Below are 20,166 nucleotides of genomic sequence, written 5' to 3'. Positions count from 1 at the left end.
AAAGAACTCACCCCGCCCCGCCTTGGGGACTGGGGTGGGAGAGCTTAACTGGAATCTGCAGTTAGGCCATTGTCTTACCCCTCTATTTTTATTTATTTTTTTTAACAATTTAGTGAATGAATGAATATTTATAATTTTTAAAAGAATTGTTGACTCAGGGTTAAGTATTCTGAGGGAGATGCTATTTTAAGAATGGTTTCCTGCTGCTTCTTTAGAAATTAACATCAAAAGAGAAGCTATAGGTTATTAAATATGCAGGTCGATAACAGCAAGTGTTTGAAAGTTGTACTTTTTTCTTAGAGATATTTTGGAAATCAGAAAGATAAGAAAAAAACAGTGGTAGTAGCTAACAGCATTATGTGATTAACTTAAGTACATACCAGGTGTCATGCAAAGGACTTTTGGTAGATTCTTCTGTTGACTCTCTCCCTCAAACCTATAGTAACCTCAAACCTATCATTTTTTTTTTTTTGAAGATTTTACTTAACAAAACTATCATTTTTATTCCCATCTTATGGATGACAAAACATAGGCTTAGGTCAATTTTCCCAAACTACAGCTAGTAAATGCTGCATCTTAATTTGAATCCAGAGTCGTCTGGCTCTATAGCCTTAAAAAAAAATACTTAGAACAAGTATTTTATTGCCTCCGCAAAACTCTTCTATTTTTGTTCTTATAACTGGAGATAATTAAAAAGAATTGTGTTAATTTTTTAAAACAAAATGTTAGACATAACATCAATAATTTTTTTGGAACAAGAATAATGTATAAATTTAGGAATTAGGTATTTTAATGAGAGTAGGATTCGAAATTTGCATTAATTAGCTCAGTGTGCCTTTGTTAACAAATAAATATGCCAAACTTATAACCATGACAGCAGAAACTAGGTAAAATTTGAACCTCACTGAGTTAGTTTTCTATGGCTGCTGTACCAAATAACCACAAATTTAATGGCTTAGAACAACACAAGTGTATTATCTTGCGGTTTGGAGATCAGAAGACCAAGATGGATTTCACTGGGCTAAGTGTTGGCTGTGCTGCATTCCTTATAGGAGCTCTAGGGGAGAATTCCTTGTCTTGCCTGTTTCAGCTTATAGAAGCTGTCCACGTTCTTTGGCTCATGGCCTCCTTCATCTTGGAAGTCAGTAAAAGTGAGTTGAGTTCTTCTGGCCTCGAACCATTCTGACTTTCCCTTTTGTCTCCCTCTTTTATATCTGAGGACCTTGTGAATAACCCAGGAAAATCTTCCTATTTTGAAAAACTGGCAGACGGGGTGCCTGGTTGGCTCAGTGGGTTAAAAGCCTCTGCCTTTGGCCCAGGTCATGGTCTCAGGGTCCTGGGATCCAGCCCGGCATCTGGATCTCTGCTCAGTAGGGAGCCTGCTTCCCCTCCTCTCTCTCTCTCTCTCTGCCTGCCTCTCTGCCTACTTGTGATCTCTGTCAAATAAATAAATAAAATCTTAAAAAAAAAAAAAGCTGGCTGATTTACAATAATAACTGCATCTTAATTCCCCTTTGCCATGTAACAGAGGACATTTACAGGTTCCAGGGATTAGTATGTTGCCATCTTTGGCGGGAGGGGGGGGGTGTCATTATTCCATCTACCATTATTCCATCTACCACATTCACATAATAGCAAACAAATTTGGGGACTTGGTATGTCACTGTGCCCTCCTTCATCAGGGGGTTTGCTCCATGTGGCTGCCCCTTCCAATTAGAAGAATACATCCCTGTCCATAGTTATGAAAACAAATATTTGAAAAAAAGGACCACAAGAAAAGTTTGTAGTATTAAATGATTGTTTTTACTTTCAATTAGAATTGTGCTGCAAACCACTTTAAGCAGAAGTGGAAAAAAGCCTGAAAACAGAAACGTGTATGACAGTATTGGGAAACCATTTAATTAAAGACTCCTCCCAAATAATCCCAATTTTAACCAGCCCTTGTGGGTAATTTTGTTATGCCAAAATCTTCCAAATACTTGCCTAGATATTGTGCATAAAGAATCTACACTCCTGAATGTCTTACTATACGCTAATAGAATGGCAATTGAGTATGAGAAAGTTGTTTCAGATTCTGCGGCAGGCTCTATTACCTTGCCTCAAATTGTGGGTATAGCAGTATGACATGCATAGCTATAAATGTTCCCAAGATGATTTTAGGTGGTGCACAGATTAATATTTTTGTTTTATCAAATGATTATGGATTAAAATGTATATATTTTTAAATGTATACATATAGGATATGTATATATATCACATCAAACGGATGATTACAAGTTGTTTCTGGGGAAAAAAATTAAGAGTCAATTTAAAGACAGTTCAGTGTATAATATTAAATAAATAATAACTAGTACTAAGGGAAGGCATATGTGATAAAAATAATGAAGTTGGTAGAATTACAAAAACAGGCAAACATCAATATAACCATATTAATTTTATGAAACCAATAAGAAGGAAGGGCTAATAAATTAGGCCAGGTTTAAAGAAGCCAGATGGTGAACCTCTCAGAAATTCAGGTGAATTTCTTTTTATTCAACTAAGTCATTCATCTCAGTATTCAATATATTCACCTTCTACATTGTACTCTCACCCTCCCTTCCTTCCTCCTTCCCTTCTTTGTCCTTCTCTGTTCTGTCTCCTTCTCCCACCTGTACAGATCAGTGGCTTTAGCTACATTTAGATCATCATTGACTCTCTTATCCATAACCATATCTTCTGTTTCCTTCATAGCGATGCACCAGTTTTTCTGTATAATCATGTTATTTGAAAGCAAGTCAAGAGAATAAGAAGCAGATATCTAAGAGATTAGAAAGAGCTTGTATGCAATTCAAAGATTCTCCAGCAAGCCCATGGGGAGGTCAAAAGTGGGTCAGAAAGACTGAGATCTCCCTTAAAGGCAGCATGCCTTTGGAGGAGACACAGGCAAGTATCCAGTCCCTTAGCAGAAGGAATCCAGGAGCTACTTAAAAGTGAACAAGTGTCAGCTATGCCGCAAGTGGATAGGAGATACAGGGAATGTTTTCTTGCAGAGATAGTAGGCTCCCATTAGGGTTCAGGGAGTTCAACATTTGGTACATTTGGAAGAAAAGTCTCTCCATGATAATTTCGTCTTTACTTGCATTCTTTCAATGCTACTTTGTCCATCATGCTTTTTTTGATTAATGGTTGGAAACAGTTTATGTTTTTCAGTTTAACATCTGTTGTTGTTAAGAGACGGTTTAATTTAGTAAAAAAGTCTTGTAAGTCTTGTCTCATTCATTTGAAACATCTCTTGTTCATTCACCATTTTGTGACTGCCCTCTATTAGATACAGGTGTTTTCAGTACCTTTCTTTAAAAAAGATACCCCAGACTGAAACTATTATGGTCTGACCAGGCCAGACCAGAGAGTTGCCAACCATTCCCATCTTTGGGGGTTATGGAAATGTAGAAGGACAAGATTCACTTTTTGATTATGTATCTTCCTCTGCTGAAAACTCTTTGGTGACTTGTCATTGCTCTTGGGATAAGGAAATAAATACCTTAGCAAAGGCTTCATGGCTTCCAGGGTCTTGCCCCTTGCTGCCTTTCCAAAGTCAGTGCGTTTTGTGTGCCCCTGCTCAGACATGGGCCTTCTTTCTGTTCCTCATGATTCCTTCCAATCTCAGAGCTTCTGCGTATCTCCTTCCTTTTGCCTCTGCTTACATCACTTTGCTCAACCCTTTTCTCTTTGCCTAGTAAATATCTTCTCATCTTTATTAGGTCTCAATTCAATATTCTCTATATTCTCTTCCTTAGGCAAGCTTTCTCTAAACTCTTAGTCAACTCTTTTCTTAATATAAACTCAAGTATGCATTCCTTCTCCAGTGTTGCACTTACAAAGCTGCTGCAGTTTAATATTTGTCTGGGTGATTATTTGATTAAAGTCACTGAATATGCCTGTCCTCACTCGTTATTTTATCATCAATGTCAAGTCCAGTAAGCAGAACATAGTGAATCTCTTAATACAGTTCTAATTAAGTTACTGATGCCAGACATGAGGCAGGGATTGTGCTAGGCCCTTACTTTATGCTATGTCACTAACTTCTCACAACAATCATGGAAGGGAGATAATCTTTCTATATGATAGATAAGGAAACTGAGAACCAACAAGGCAAAGTAGTTTCTTAAAGGTCCTTCAAATAGTTAAGGAGAAAAAGCATTGCTCTAACCCAGGCATATGGACTATGGTAAGAATTTATTATCCCAGCACACTTTCCTACTCTTCTTCTCTGCTATCAGCACCCCCACTTCTTTCCAGCAGAATTCACAGTGGATTCTATGTCTTTCATGAGGGATTATAATGCACAAGGCTCTGTACCTCACCCCCTGCCTCTGCAGCTCCACATAGTGGATGGTGAAATAGGAGTACTACAGCTAAAATGGACCAGTCAGCATCCACTGTGGGACTTATCTACTGAAGTTGATTGGAAAGATTACCTCTTTCCTGTGGAATTGCCGAACTATAAAAATGTGAATCTTCCCCTATCCTTATAGGTGGGTGATTTTTATCAGCCTTAGAACTGATGAAAAAAAAAATTATGGAGTATTCTTTGAATAACCCATATTTCCAGGTATTCAGGGAATATCTTCAAACCCATTTGTTTAGTTCATTTTTTTCTTCGTTATGGAAAAAAGATTAGTAAACACTGCCAAAGATACTAAATACTTAAATTATTGGTAAACTCTTATGTGAAATTCTAGAATTATTCATAATATTAATTCAGAAAGGTCTAAATTATTTAGTGTTTTCAATAAATATTGATCACATATCAAATGTAGTGTGGCAAAATAAAAAATTAGTGCTTCAAGGAGATAATTATAATACAGATAGATCATTATCCTCTACATCTATCAAATAATCAAGAAGATATTAACCATTATGGCCCAAAGAAAAAGTAGTATCAAGAAATTCTAAAGGAAATAATCTTATTTAAACATTTTAGTAGGAATATGAGAGAAAAGAAATCCAATGGATCTTCAAGAAGGAATTTCCTGGCATATTTAAAATTATTAGTTTAATTTTATAGAAATAATTCATATTATTTATTCGTTAACCAATTTGACAAATTTTTTTGAATACCTCCAGATGACTAATAATTTCCTTTTAAAACATCATATCCATTTCCATTATCCATGGCCCTACTTCAGAGTCTCATGAATCTCACTTAAACTATTTCAGCAGATCCACCAATCGTCCTCCTGCCCCTGGTCTTTTTTTTTTTATTCCATATCAACTTCACTGCCAACATTTCAGTAGCATCTGTAAAAATCTAGTCACACCACTTCACTGTCTATAAATGTATTTTGATTCTCAGTACCTACAGAATGATCTGAAATTCCTCACAATTTGGCCACAATATTTAGAGCTGCCTAGGTTCATTTGCTGTATCAGCCACTTTCATTCAACTAGCCATACTGGACTTCTTAACATTTCCTCTTTGACACCTTTGTTCCTGAGTTCACACTGTTCCTGCAATAGTTTTTCTCTATTTTCTGCCTGAAACCTCCTTTTCATTATTCAAATCCTGATTCAAATAACACTTCCTCTTTGAAGCAGAGTTTTTGTTCATTCTTTATAACCTTAATTAGGTTTATAATTGATGGGAAAATTAATTTGTAATACACAAATCCTCACAAAGTGAAGGAGAAAAGGATATTGTTCAAAATGTAATAAGTCAGGTGTGCCTGGGTGGCTCAGTTTGTTAAGCCACTGCTTTAGGCTCAGGTGGTGATCCTGGTGTCCCGGTGTCGAGTGATGCATCGGTTCCAGCTCCATGGGGAGTTTGCTTCTCCCTCTGACCTTCTCCCCTCTAATGGCCTCTCTCATTCACTCTCAATCTCTCTCTCAAATAAATAAAATCTTTAAAAACAAAAACAAAAAACAAAAAACAAAAAAAAATGTGATTAAGTCAAAGAGTAAAGTGAGCTGTGGGAATTTCATGAGAACATTCTAGAGAGCGAATATGAAACAAGGCTTCATAAAACAACTATGTTTTCATGTCATTGTGTTTGCTACTAAAGGTTTAACAAACGTTTTTTGACTCAAAATTTATTTTCTAATAAAAGAGGTATAATTATTTCAATTCACTTATAAAAACATTTTGCTTGTCTCTTTCTAATCCTTAGAGATTTCAGAAATTTATTTCACATAGTTTTTATTTTTTGTTATTTTTTTTAAAGACTTTATTTATTTATTTGACAGAGAGAGCGAGAGAGAGAGAGAGAGAGAAGGAGAGAGCAAGCACAAGCAGAGGGAGCAGCAGGCAGGGGAGAATTAGGCTTCCTGATGAGCAAGGAGCCCGACGTAGGGCTCTATCCCAGACTGTAGGATCATGACCTGAGCTGAAGGCAGAAGCTTAACAGACTGAGCCACCCAGGTGCTCCAACACATAGTTTTTAAAACTAGAAGACAGTTTTGATAAATGTAGTTTACAGATGCAGAAACTGAGGCCACAAAGGGCTAATCTGAATGAGGGGCAGAATCTACATCTCCAGAAATGACTTATGAAACACTAGTCCAGAAGCACTACCTCTAAGGAATCAAGATCAAAGAGTAAATATGCCACCTTTATTTATAGTAAAGAGTGATTTATTATTAATAAGAAAATGATTTAAAGATTATTCAGAGAAGGATTTCTAGAGAAGAAGAAAAGTTAAAATTGGTTTTCTAAATATGTGTATCGGAATATGCTTCTCTATAGTCTGTATTCCCAGAACATAGGACACTGTTGAACATACATATATTTTAGATGCTCAAATACCATGAAATGTTACAAATTTTATATATTTTACCAGAGCTCCCTCTGCTCTGCTTCATGACATATTAAAAATATATGTCTAATTGTACACTTTTGCATAATTTTCCTGGTTATGACTTTCATGTGTGTCTCATAACTTTTATGTATACTAGATAAATTAATTAATTTATGTTGGTGTTTTTGGCAGTGATGTTACCCTCTTCAGTTATCTGATTTTAAAAGAGATCTGAGGCTCCAACTGTAGCAATGTTCTTTTCTATATTCTTCTTTTGAAATGTGTTCTCTAATGAATCACTTAAATGAGAAGTTTCTAGAGCATAGCTTATTTCCTAATTGATGTTTGTTCTGTACAACTTTTGAATGGCACTGTTAATAACGAGGGCAGAGATATAGATCAATACGCTACTTTATAAGGCTCTATGACAAGATATAATGCAACTCCCTTCATTATCTCTTTCTCCAAAAACTATAAACAGGGAATGCCAGAGAAGCTGTCACATATTTGGAATTTTTTTTCTTTCTTTCGTTTTTGGGGGAGTGTCTTCAGGTGATAAGGAATGGGTTTGACATTAAGGTGGCTAGGCAGCAGGTAACTTTACCATTGTGGGTTCCATAGTCTGAAATAAGCAGTGTAGATTTTTTTTTTTTGGTGGATGTGCAACTTAATTAGACAAGTAGCAGATTTTTCATGTCTCTCTCAGCGTCATCAGACCACTTATCAAGTTTGGATAAAAGACATTTGTTCACAATGTACCTCATTGTCTGTGTTTTCCCTCAGCTAGAAACTGACTGTAATGACCCCATCTTTAGAGGTTATGGGGATCTTGACCAATTTTCAACCTATTCTCCAGAGGCCTTGAGGAAAGAAGGGCTTTCAGAATCTTGAGAACCAACTTTAAAAATGGCTACTAAGCCCTAGACATTGTCATCACTGGGCACATACACCAGCCACCCTCATCTACCTTCCTTTTCTTTATTGTTTCCATTCAGAGCTGCCATTTCATGCTATGACAGCTCCTATGGCAAATCTGAGATATCAGCTTTCTTATTCTGAAGACCACACTCCAGGTGAGACTGTGAGATAGTTAATAAAAGTAAGGTTATTGTTGTCTTAATAATTAATTTTTTATCATGTACTTTCTTTTCACTTGTAAAGAATGCATACTTAAATTGTACTGATTATTGCTGTGATACTGTTCATTTACCTTAAAATATGTAGGATGTGTGTGTGTGTGTGTGTGTGTGTGTGTGTGTGTGTGAGATTTAATTGAAGGTACATCCCCTAGGTGTTGTAAGCACTCTACTGAGGGCTACCAGGGCTAGCCAGCTAGCTTTCTAACTAGAAGTTCTGGGCTCTAGAGAATACTAATGCCATCACTTTTATTATCTGTATCTATACCATACAAATCTACCTTATTTATAATGTTGGAAATATGTTAGAAATAAGAATGTTAGATTATCAATCATAGCACACTATATGGCCAAATAATTTTTTTAGGCAGGACAAGGGTTGCTTATTGACTTAACACCATTCATGTAAGAAAGGCTCATTGATAATATTAAAGTTCCTCAGGATGTATGGATTGGATAAAATTGTTTTAGAGGTATAGACATGAATAAGGTATAAGAATTCAAGGAAGTCTGCCTTTGGCAGTGGAAATGATACTCTCAATTTGAGCCATAAAGACTGATTCCAGTCACTAGGTGGGAGGATTTCTAATGATGTGTCTGTCTTGAGTAAATATTTCATGCAAGATGTTAACGACAGCACTTAACTACAAAAAGTTGGGACTTTATCAAGCTTTAAAGAATAGGTAATATGACCTGAATTGTGTCTGTTTGTCAGTGTACTGGTCTGTATGTGTTACAGAATTTGGTGATTTGCTTTCAGTGTGATCTGGTGGCTACATAACAAACCACAAATAACCTAAAAGTTGTGCACATTAAATTGGCTTGAGGTCAGTTCCTGTTTATGGAACACTTACCAAATGCTGAGTACTTTGTGTATATTATTTAATCTTTAGAGTGATCTATACAACAATCCTTGCAATACTCCTAACACAACTGTTACTTTTTGGTTTTGGTAAATCATCTATGTATAGGGTGCTCTTAATCCTTGCCATTATTTGGAGAAAGAGAAGCAAGATGATCAAATCCACCTATAAGGTGAGTATGATTACCCTGTTTTACAGATTAGGAAATTGAGTCACAGGGAGTTGAGTGAGTACTGAAGGTCACAAAGCTAGGAAGTGACCAATCTTGGATTTAACTTGGGCCTGAGTGACTCTAAAAACCTTTCCTTCTAATCATGATGTTTTACTGCATCCGCTAATGACTCATCTTGTTAAATACAAGAATTTATGGACTAAGAAGTAAGTTAAATATTTCTGATAATATAGTATTTACATTGTAGAGATTTTTTGTGCAGTCAAAAGGTGGAAAATAACTTGTCAAGTCCTAGGGCATGCTGGGTAGCTGTCAGGACTATAGGATAATTAGTTACCTTTCAAAGGAGTACCTTCAGCGTGGAAAATGTCCTTAAGGACTCTGATTCAAATGACTGATTTCACGACAATGAAGGACCCTGAAAGCAGAACAAGGTTCTTTTATGTAGAGCAAAGGAAATAGGCTAGCACTGAGTCTTTTCAGGGCAAACACTGGAAGCTGAAGATTATCTGTGCTGATTTTTACCCTAATCCCCGTTATTGGGTTTCTGGTTACCTGACCTTAGTACAGCTTGAACAATATCATCTCTGTAACCTTTGTGTTTCTCAGTTTATCTTGATCAACTATCAGTGCAAAGTGAGAAGCTGCCTTTCATCTGGTTTCCAATGGTGCTAACTAGAAAAGGAGAAACTAAAAAGTTTGCATTGAGCAGAAATAAAGTAGTCAAGGTATTAAAGCACCTGACAGTGAATCTAAAGAAGGTATTTGAAGAAGGAAGGCTTCCTAGGGAGAAGGTTCACTAAAGAATATTGGCACCGTAGGACATAGCGAACAAAGAGGGTTGACTAAAATCTTGACTTGCAGTGGTACAAAGTTTTCCTATCTGAACTTCAAGAAAGAGTTTTTGTCAATTAATCCCTATGCTGAAGCTATTCTCCTAAATCTAATATATCAAAGATCTGGCATCATTAAGGAAGATAATCCTAAGAACTCTTAGCAATATAAGCAAGGCTAGTTAAAAAAAAAAATAGGTGTAATGCTACATAAGTTTTCCTCTCTGTAAAGAAAATAGAACAGGTTTCAGTTTTGGAGATCAGCTAAATCAGGTGGAAGAACAGACAGAGGCTTTGCAGCCGAAGAGGGAGGAGAAAATGAACAAGGGAGATATAAAACACAAAATGATTTATTTACAGTTGTTCATTAAATGAAAGGAGGAGGCACATTTTACTTATCTAATGTGCTTCATTTTTTTAGTGGGAAGAACATTAACTTTTCAGTAGACAGACCTGGGTTTAAAACCCAGCTTCACCATTTTCCACCTGGGAAGTTTAGAGGAGATTCCTTAATCTCTCTGAGCCTCAGTTTCCCCAGAGGTTAAATGGGGAGTTCAGTGTCTGTCTCCCAACAATGTTGGAGTCTGTATTTGTCACTAATCTTCCATTTTTGACTTTGGTCAACTCACCCTCCTGAGCATCAGAAGCTCCATCTTTAAAATGGGAATAATAATGCTTTCTAGCTCCAACAGAGGGGAAACCCTGCACATGTGGACCAAACATATAGGAAATGATAATGACTACCTAGTAGTGGCACTTTAAAGATTAGATAGTAATGTATTTCAGATCCCTAGTTTATGGTAGCCAGCCGATAGATGGTACATACTATGCATGCAGTAAGTATTAGAACTACATTATTAAATTCACACAAGATCTATAGGTGACATTGTCTTACTCAATACTTCCTTTCATAGAAAAAAAATATGCCATACTAGACAACTTATGAGACAAAAAATTTCTCACATTTAAATTGTGTTCTCCATTTTTTGAAAGCATAATCATATGTTTATAGAGAATAAACATACATCATACTCCCTCTTTTTTTCAGAAAAGAAGGCTGAGATCCAGAGAAATTAAGTGATATTTCAGAGATAATGCGATTAATTAGGGAGTCAGGTTTGGATTCTGGATTCCTGAATTCCATCCTAGTGATCTCTTCACTATACTGCAATTTCCCTGTTCTGTGGGTCTGGCACACCTTTTTAGAAATCCTCCGCTATGACAAACTGTAAGAGCAAGAAAAAAATAATTAAAATAGGCTAGTCTATTATGAGTTCATGATGTGTTGATATCCTTGGCTTATTGTTTCAGTTTTTTAAATGTAAAAAAAGAGATAATGAATTCTCTGTAACATTTAGAGAGGAACAGAGAGAACACACTTTTGCTAAATTGAGTAGACTCGTGCCACTATCAATTTTGAGCCTTGACCTGATTTCAGACCCTTGAAAGTTGAAAATTAGCAAAATGTTTTGCCATTTTTCAGAAACAAAGATCGAAGCTTTTAAGATCACAAATCAAATTCATCAACTTTAGATAGCTAAGGAAAAATATTTTGATCCACAGAGAAAATCGGAGTATCAACAAAGTTATTTAATTTTCCTTGAAACATGTCTGCTTATAGGACATGGTTACTGAGTACATATTGCTTAAAAGCATTGGGTTTATAAGAATCAAGCCTAAATTGCATTAGATTCCTTAATGTAGCTTATTTTGCCCAACTAAATACTTGACTACTTGATAACATTTTCTTCTCATTATTAGAATACTTCTAGAAAGTATCAGAAATATAAAGCAATGGTAAATGTAATATACTATCTATTTCAGATCAGTCCAACCTAGAATAACTTAATTCAACCTATAATACTCATAAAGAGTCTACTCTCTAGAGCATAATGCTGGCCCTAAGATAACTAAAATCTTTGACTAATTCAATGTCTGAGTTTTATGATAATAAAAGCATATAGTTATTCACTTTTATTGATCACTTACATGCATCAGCCACTCCACCAAGAGTTTTGCACATGTTTTCTTATTTAATACCACCCTCCGAACATCTTTTCGAGATATATTAACACCATTTTATAGGAAAGAGAACAGTGGCTTAGATTAGGGAATATATCCAGGGATACACAGCTCATAAATAATTTAATTTATTCATTTAATTCATATCTTAACACAAATATGCAGACACAAACCAACTTACTTATGCAAGTAGACACAAACAATTGCAACTTAAAAAAATTATGAAGGGGCACCTGGGTGGCTCAGTGGTTTAAGCCGCTGCCTTCGGCTCAGGTCATGGTCTCAGGGTCCTGGGATCAAGCCCCACGTCGGGCTCTCTGCTCAGCAGGGAGCCTGCTTCCTCCTCTCTCTCTGCCTGCCTCTCTGCCTGCTTGTGATCTCTCTCTGTCAAATAAATAAATAAAATCTTTTAAAAAAAAAAACTGTCTTTTAAAAAAAAGTATCCCAAACACACAAGGCCAGAAAGCCTTAGACATGAGTGCATGTGGGGCAAAAGTATATGAGGTAAACTCAGAGAAACATGAAATTTTAAAAAGAATAGACTCCCCCCACTGCCCTGCCCCCATTTTATTTAGTTTTCAGATGGAAAGCTCTTGATAGAATATTTAGAAAAATAGAGATATCTAATTCCAAATAGTGGATTGAGTGTATTAGTTTATTAGGCTGCCGTAACAAACTACCACTGATTAGGTGGCTTAAACAGAGTATTTGCTCACAGTTCTGGAGGCTGGAAGTTGCCTTCTCCTGTGGCCTCTCCTTGGCCTGCAGATGGCTGCCGTCTTGCCGTGTGGTCCCATGGTTGTCCCTCTTTGCATACATACATGGTATCTCTTTGCCATGCCCAAATTTCTTATTTTAAGGACAGCACTCATACTGGATTAGGGCCTATTCTATTGGCCTCATTTTAGCTTAATTACCTCTTTAAAGGTCCTCTCTTCAAATAAAATCACATTCAAGCTACCGGGGATCAGGGCTTCAATGTATGAATTTTGAGGGAAGACACAATTCAGCCCATAGCAGTGATCTTTAGCTGCAAAGAGCTGAGTTCTTACAGATCTAGAGTTTCATGTCTCTTTCCCAAAATGTTGACTGTAGATACATTGAGCACAATCTAATTTACTAATAAAGTGCTTTTCTTAATCTATTAAAAATGATATTCCTTCTTTTCTGTGCTATGCAGAGTGGGGTCCCCATTACGTTGTCTGGGTTTCCCTCGTAAATTAAAGGGAAATTTCCACAATGGAGCACTAAATGTCCTGCAAATGAAGGAGAGGAGGACGTGCTCAACTTCCTTGCAGCAAGAACCCACTGAGGTGGCACCGACCTTGACTTCCAAACAGCGCAGTACATTATGGGGGGGGGTAGTAGGGGGAGGAAGCGATGTCATTACGTCATAAATCTGAGGGCAATGTGGGAGAAGCTTCTGCAGGCAGCTCATGCCCTTGTCGCCATTGAAAACCCCGCTGATGTCAGTGCCACAGTCCCCAGTAATACTGGCCAGGGAGCTGAAGTTTGCTGCTGCCACTGAGGCCACCCCTGTGGCTGGCTGCTTGGCTCCTGGAACCTTCCCTTGCCGGATCCAGGCCGACTCTGAAAACCGCGACTTCCGGTGGTTCCTGATCTGAGAATGCAGCACCGGGCGCTCCCAGAGGCCTCCCAGGTCAACCGGCTCGCCATGGTGCTGCGGAACACAGACACCCCTGGGCTGAGGTGGACACTGTCACCTCCCTCAGCGGCTTTGTTGGGGTGGATGCTGGACCGGAAGTTGGGGTGGTGGCTGGACCGGAAGTTCTGTGCATGCGGGGCCCCGCGTCCGTGAACCCCCGTGGGAGGTCGCACCCGGTCTGTGCTTCTGCAGAGATCCTGAAGGGACTGGAAAGGAGGGGCCGCCGCGACTGAAATGGCTGTGACCGAGATAGAATTTCCGGGTGAAAGAATGGCTCTGCCTTCCAAATTTACTCCCAACTCAGCCTGAGGGTCCGGGCAGGTGGGAAGGCGCACAGGTGTCCTCTGCGTCTCTTCGGTGGTTCTCTGCTGACCTGGGGTCACCAGCCTGCCCCTGAACGCTGGACTGCGGCGCCTCTGCTCCGGCTCCCGAATGGGTAGGAACAACCACCCAGTGGTCTTAAGCTATTTTTCCACACACACTTTATTTTTTTGACACGAAGTTAAATCGTTTTTCTTCTTAAAGACGTATTTATTTATTTGAGAGGGTGGGGGAGGGGCAGAGGGAGAGGAAGAAACTTCAAGCCCACTCCTTGATGAGCGTGGAGCTGGTCCGAGCTGGTCCGAGGCGGTCAGGAGGCTCCCTGTCAGGACCCCGAATTCATGGAAAAGTCGGTCCCTTAACAGACTGCGCCGTCCGGGCGCCCCCCTCTTCTGCACACTCTTGAACAGAAAAATGGAAATGAGGTTCATGAAGAAGAAACAGTTTCCAAAAAAAAAAAAAAAAAAAAAGACATTCCTGAATTAGCTTTAGTAATATATATTATATCTGTGTGTGGATATATAAATACACACACACACACACACACACACACACACACACAGGCAAGGCGGGGAGACTGCTATGGTTATAGCTACCTTTTATCCGCTCACACGTTTACAACCAAAAGCATGCATCCATTTAGTAACCAATTAGATATAACCAAGTGAATAACCCAAATCACACATTTTCACCATGCTAAGAGCGTTCTTTTTAAGAATGCATTTGATTAAGTTTCTCTTTTAGGGTAATTTACAATTTCATGTTACATTAAGCCTGGTTTTTGGATATATTTATATAGACTAAAATACGTTATCTGCAGTTCTACTGAGTTAGAAGTTACCCCAAGTACATTCAGCAAGAGCCTTGCTGCTGTGGACTAAATCTTCCAAAAGTGGCTGTGACAAGGTTTCCAGTTCCACACACTCTTGCCAGTTCCCAGTCTAGAGGTGAAGTCTGTGTCTCTGCCTGTCATCCACCTGCCTCTTTAAAATTTGGTGGGCCTTTGTGACTGCCTTAATAAACAGAAGCAACAGAAGGGTTATGATGGGACTTCTGAGAACAGGTCCTAAAAGGCTACATGCCAGTTATTTTTATTTACTTATTTGACTATTTTTAGATAAGTTCTTCAGATATGTTGGATTTTTTTAATGTTGCATATAGTTCAAAATTTTACTTTATTTCTTTTTAATGTTTCATATAGTAAATATTGATGTTCTCATCTAATATGTCTGTTGTCCATTCAGTAGAGAATAGCCATCTGTTTTATTGTGGAGGTAATATCTCGTTAATCTTGAATCATTCTGTTTACTGTCTTAAAGTATGACATAAGCAAGCATAGCATACTGAAAAGTTCATTAATATGTTGGGTGTTATTAATTATAAATATTTTACTTTTCTAGATCAGTTTCTTCATTTATGGAAAAATGGGAGGTTATACCAAGTCAGTATATGACCATGAAATTACCTTGGTAAAAAATTTTTTTTTTTAACAAGATCCTGTTATGACTCTGTGGTTAAAAGAATTTGCAATCGGGCGCCTGGGTGACCTAGTCAGTTAAGTGTCTGCCTTTGGCCCAAGTCATGATCCCAAAGTTGCAGAACTGAGTCTCACATGGGGCTTCCTGCTCAGCGGCAAGTCTGCTTCTCCCTCTTCCTCTGCTCCCTACCCTGCTCATTGTTTCTCTCTCAAAAAAATAAAAATTTAAAAATTAAAAAAAAAAAAAAGTTTTAGGAGTAATTTCTAGTTGTTCTGTTTCTTAATGTAGGAAGATTTCATACTCAGTAGGATTGCATTTAATTCTTAATTATCATCAACAATGGGAGCAAGAGAGAATAATTCAAAGGGGTGAATAATCTCCAGATTTTCTACCTTTTCAATTTCAATGAGTTCTGCATTATTTTGTCTATTGTTATACAGTCCTAATTATTCTTTCTCATTGAGATATAAAATTTAGTATTAATTATAAGATCCTTAACCATATACAGTTCCATCAAAATTTTTTTTAAAAAGATACACTTCTCATATGATCTAGTCATTCTACTCCTCAGAGAAATGGAGGCATATGTCCATACAAAGACTTAGATACAAATGTTCACAGCTTCTTTATTTATAGTAACCAAATAATGAAATCCAAATTTCCAATAAGTAGATGGATAAACAAAACATTTTATATACATACAATGAAATACTACTCAACAATCAATAAAAACCAACAAGTGATACACATAAAAATATGGGTGGAACTCTATTATTAAAATAATTATATGGAATGAAAAAAGTCAGACAAAAAGAACCAGAGTACACACTGTATGAGTCCATTAATCAGAATTCTAGCAAGTACAAAATAATCTATAGTGACAAAAACCAGATCAGTTTTTGCCCGGGGACAAGTGGAGAGTGAGTGAGAGGGATACAAAAACATATGGGAAACTTCTGAGGGTGATGAGTATATTCATTGTCTTGACTAGTCTGATGGATCCATGAGAATATCAAATTGTACACATTAAGTATGTCCTTTTCTGTGTTCCAAATATACCTCAAAATAGTTTTTAAAATAATATAAAAATATTTAAAAATATACAAGAGGTATGTGAGAGCGATGTAAAGAAAATTTTAATACTTAAAATATATGTATAACATCTGTGGGACAGTTAATTAATTCTTGGCAGAATTTTTATGCCTCTAGTGAATGACATGATGAATATTTCAGTGTCTTGTTTTAATGATTACATAGTTTTTGAGTTTTTTTAATAATGACTTTAATTTGAAACTAGATATTTGAAGAATTAATATACATCTGTGCTCATAATGAATAATAATACATAATTAAAAAATTCAAGCATAACGAATGTTAATTTATTACTACAGAAATATTCAGCTTGCTGTCTTGTTGAAATTGTGGTTTCCTAACCTAATTTAATGCCAGTCAGTTACTCAGCATAAATGTTTGAACCACATTGTGATACAGGTTGTGGTAGTGAGATAATGTAAAGAATCAGAGAAAGTTTGAAATCAGACACAAAGGGGTAAGGACTCATGTAACTATATCAGAAAGTACTAAATACTTTTAGAGAATTACAGATAATTAAAAAAAGAATGATTTAAAAAAACGAAGAATTACCAAAAACAAAAACAAAAAGCCCACCCCAGATGAATTCCTGGGGCAACTCATCACTTTAAATAGATAAGTATTGCATTTCTATAGATCACTTGTGTTTTGAAAGACCAGGGATGTCCAATGGGAGAAAGGTTGTTTGGGATTGCATTTGAAGACAGGATAGAATTAGGACATTAGGATTTGGTTTGGAGAAAGAATATTTCAAATGAAGGGAATTATGTGTGCAAAAACAGATGGCTAAAAATGCCAGATGCCTGTAAAAACTTTTGACTGTTTCAGGTTGGCTTGAATAGTTCTGTGTGAGGGCCAATACTTGGAGTATAGTTGGAGAGGTAAATTGAGATTAGATCATATCTAAAACACCATTTATTTGGTTAGGCTTGAGTTGGTAAGCTACAGGGAACCATCAGAGTTGTTGAGCATTTTCATGTCATGATAAGATTTATATTTTAGGCAAATAATATGGCAACACAGCATAGGAGAAGTTGTAGGAAAGAAAAAATTTTTTTTGCTCTAAATAGTTTTTCATTTTTTAAGTAGTCACCTATGTTGTCAAAACATACTTTCTTAAGCAGATAACATACTTATTAGGGGTGCCAAGAAAGAGGAGTTAGTTATTAGAAATAGGATAAGTTGAATAGTGACTATACAATCCACCTGAAGGCTCTGGCTTACTTATACTCTGATCATACTATCATACCAGATCATACTCTGGATGAAAGGGGTATGTATCTCCCCTACTGGGGCAGCTTTTGGCTAATTATAACTCCTATGCTAAGACAGGGTAAGTTAAAAGAGACAGGACTGTGAACCTGGCAGACAGAAAGGATCTCATAGGCATGATAATACGTTTGCAGATATTAGGTAAAACAAGTATCAGCATGCAAATATAAACTAGACAGTGGATTAGAAGCAGTCATGGGGGGTGGTGAGGGAGGGATGGGGTTGGGAGAGGAGAGGAGAATTTGTAACATGCCAATTTCCCTGGTGTAAATACCCCTACCACAGTCAATTTTAAGCTACCAAAGTGGGATCAACAGTCTCACAAAAATTTTGAAATTGAAACAGTCCATTCTTATGAGCCAGCATGGGCCAGCTCCAGCCCACTACCAGTACCGCCACAGAGATTTGTAACCCAGGCAGGGAAAATAGACCAGAGATCAGGGAATTAGGCAAACAGACTAGGCAAGAAGTTGTCTGAATCCAGGCAAGGCATCTGGGTGATATATACCAATATCATCAGCAAGAAAAAGCTGGTTATATTGCTGAAAGTTATATGAGCCATGAGCTGTGGCCTCCCTCTGTTCTTTTCTTTCTTTTTTTCTTTCTTTTTTTTAAAGATTTTATTTATTTATTTGACACACAGAGACACAGCGAGAGAGGGAACACAAGGAGGGGGAGTGGGAGAGGGAGAAGCAGGCTTCCTGCAGAGCAGGGAGCCTGATGTGGGGCTTGATCTCCTTGGGATCATGACCTGAGCTGAAGGCAGACGCTTAATGACTGAGCCACCGGGCCCCATTCTGTTCTTGTCTTTAATCTCTGTGGGGGTAGGTCAGAGGTAGGTGGAGGCAAACTGGAATATCTACCTGAGTTCTGAGCATCATGGCAGTCATGGTCTTCTCTCTCCTGGACAGTTAGCATGGGTTTCTGGGTCATTAGTAGGGCTTTGGCTCCTCCTTCTGATTAGAGGCTTCATTCTTAAGCTTACAGCTTGGTAATTATGGAAAAAGAAAAAGTAGTCCCTGAAGAAAAGCATTTCTTTATCTGGTAGTGAGTTGCCTGCTTTTAGCCAGTTTTTAGAATGAGATAATTTGTACAAAAGTCTTTCAGCCTACCTCTCTCTCTCTCTCACTCATGTTCTGCCTTGCTTAAAGCGAGCTATCATTCCAGGTGACACCGTTCACAAATACGGTATTATAAGAATATTCTTTAGCTCACATTCTAGGATGGGGGTTTCAGTGTTTAAAATCTTTGAAATTATTTTCTTTCCAGAAGAAATTTACAACCTAAATAATAATAAAAAGAATGCTAAAATGACCTGATAACTGTAGTTTTCATCACTTAGCAAATGTTTTCAAAATAACTGTCCTTAACATACCAATATTTTTTTTTTAAGATTTTATTTATTTATTTGAGAGAGAGACAGTGAGAGAGAGCATGAGCGAGGAGAAGGTCAGAGAGCGAAGCAGACTCCCCATGGAGCTGGGAGCCCGATGCGGGACTCGATCTCGGGACTCCGGGATCATGACCTGAGCCGAAGGCAGTCGTCCAACCAACTGAGCCACCCAGGCGTCCAAACATACCAATATTTTTTATGAGTTTGGCCTCTGGAAAGTTATATGAGCCATGAGCTCATAGTTATAGTATTCTCATTGATAATTTCTGCCAATTAGTTAGAAGTTTAGGGAAACCCAGAGAGGCCTTCCTGAATGTCAATAAAACCATTAAATATGGTATTTAAAGGATCCAAATTCTGTTAAAGATTGAAACTAAAAATTTCATTAGAATATTCCCTTTCCTTTCAAATGTTTTTTGTTAGTTAAACTAAATATTATTTATTTTATTTTATTTTAAAGATTTTCTTTTTTTTTTTAAAGATTTTATTTATTTATTTGACAGAGAGAAATCACAAGTAGATGGAGAGGCAGGCAGAGAGAGAGAGAGGGAAGCAGGCTCCCTGCTGAGCAGAGAGCCCGATGTGGGACTCGATCCCAGGACCCTGAGATCATGACCTGAGCCGAAGGCAGCGGCTTAACCCACTGAGCCACCCAGGCGCCCTTAAAGATTTTCTTTATTTGAGGGAGAGAGAGTGAGATAGAGCATGAGAGGGGAGAAGGTCAGAGGAAGAAGCAGACTCCCTATGGAGCTGGGAGACTGACGCCGGGACTCGATCCCAGGACTCCAGGATCATGGCCTGAGTCCAAGGCAGTCGTCTAACCAACCAAGGCACCCAGGCACCCTGAACTAAATATTATTATGCATATAGCTGTAGAAATAGTGTTTTCTAAAGATACCTATCTGCCTTATACCATTAAAAACTTGACACAATTTTAAAAAATGATATATATACATACACAATTAGTTATGTAGAATCATCAGAAGTTGTGGAATTAGAAATAGCTTATGGTGGGGTTCTGTCTCCTGTGAAGGAAAAAAAAATACAATAAATAAAATAATATAAGATAAATAAATGAAAATTTAAAATATTAATTTAAGAGGCACCCTGCCAAGCCTACCTACCCATTTCATTTTTCATTCCAT

The sequence above is a fragment of the Mustela erminea genome, chromosome 6, assembly GCF_009829155.1.
Source record: "Mustela erminea isolate mMusErm1 chromosome 6, mMusErm1.Pri, whole genome shotgun sequence".
Lineage (NCBI taxonomy): Eukaryota > Metazoa > Chordata > Mammalia > Carnivora > Mustelidae > Mustela > Mustela erminea.
The sequence above is the reverse complement of the archived record's forward strand: the minus strand, read 5'-3'. Positions refer to the sequence as shown.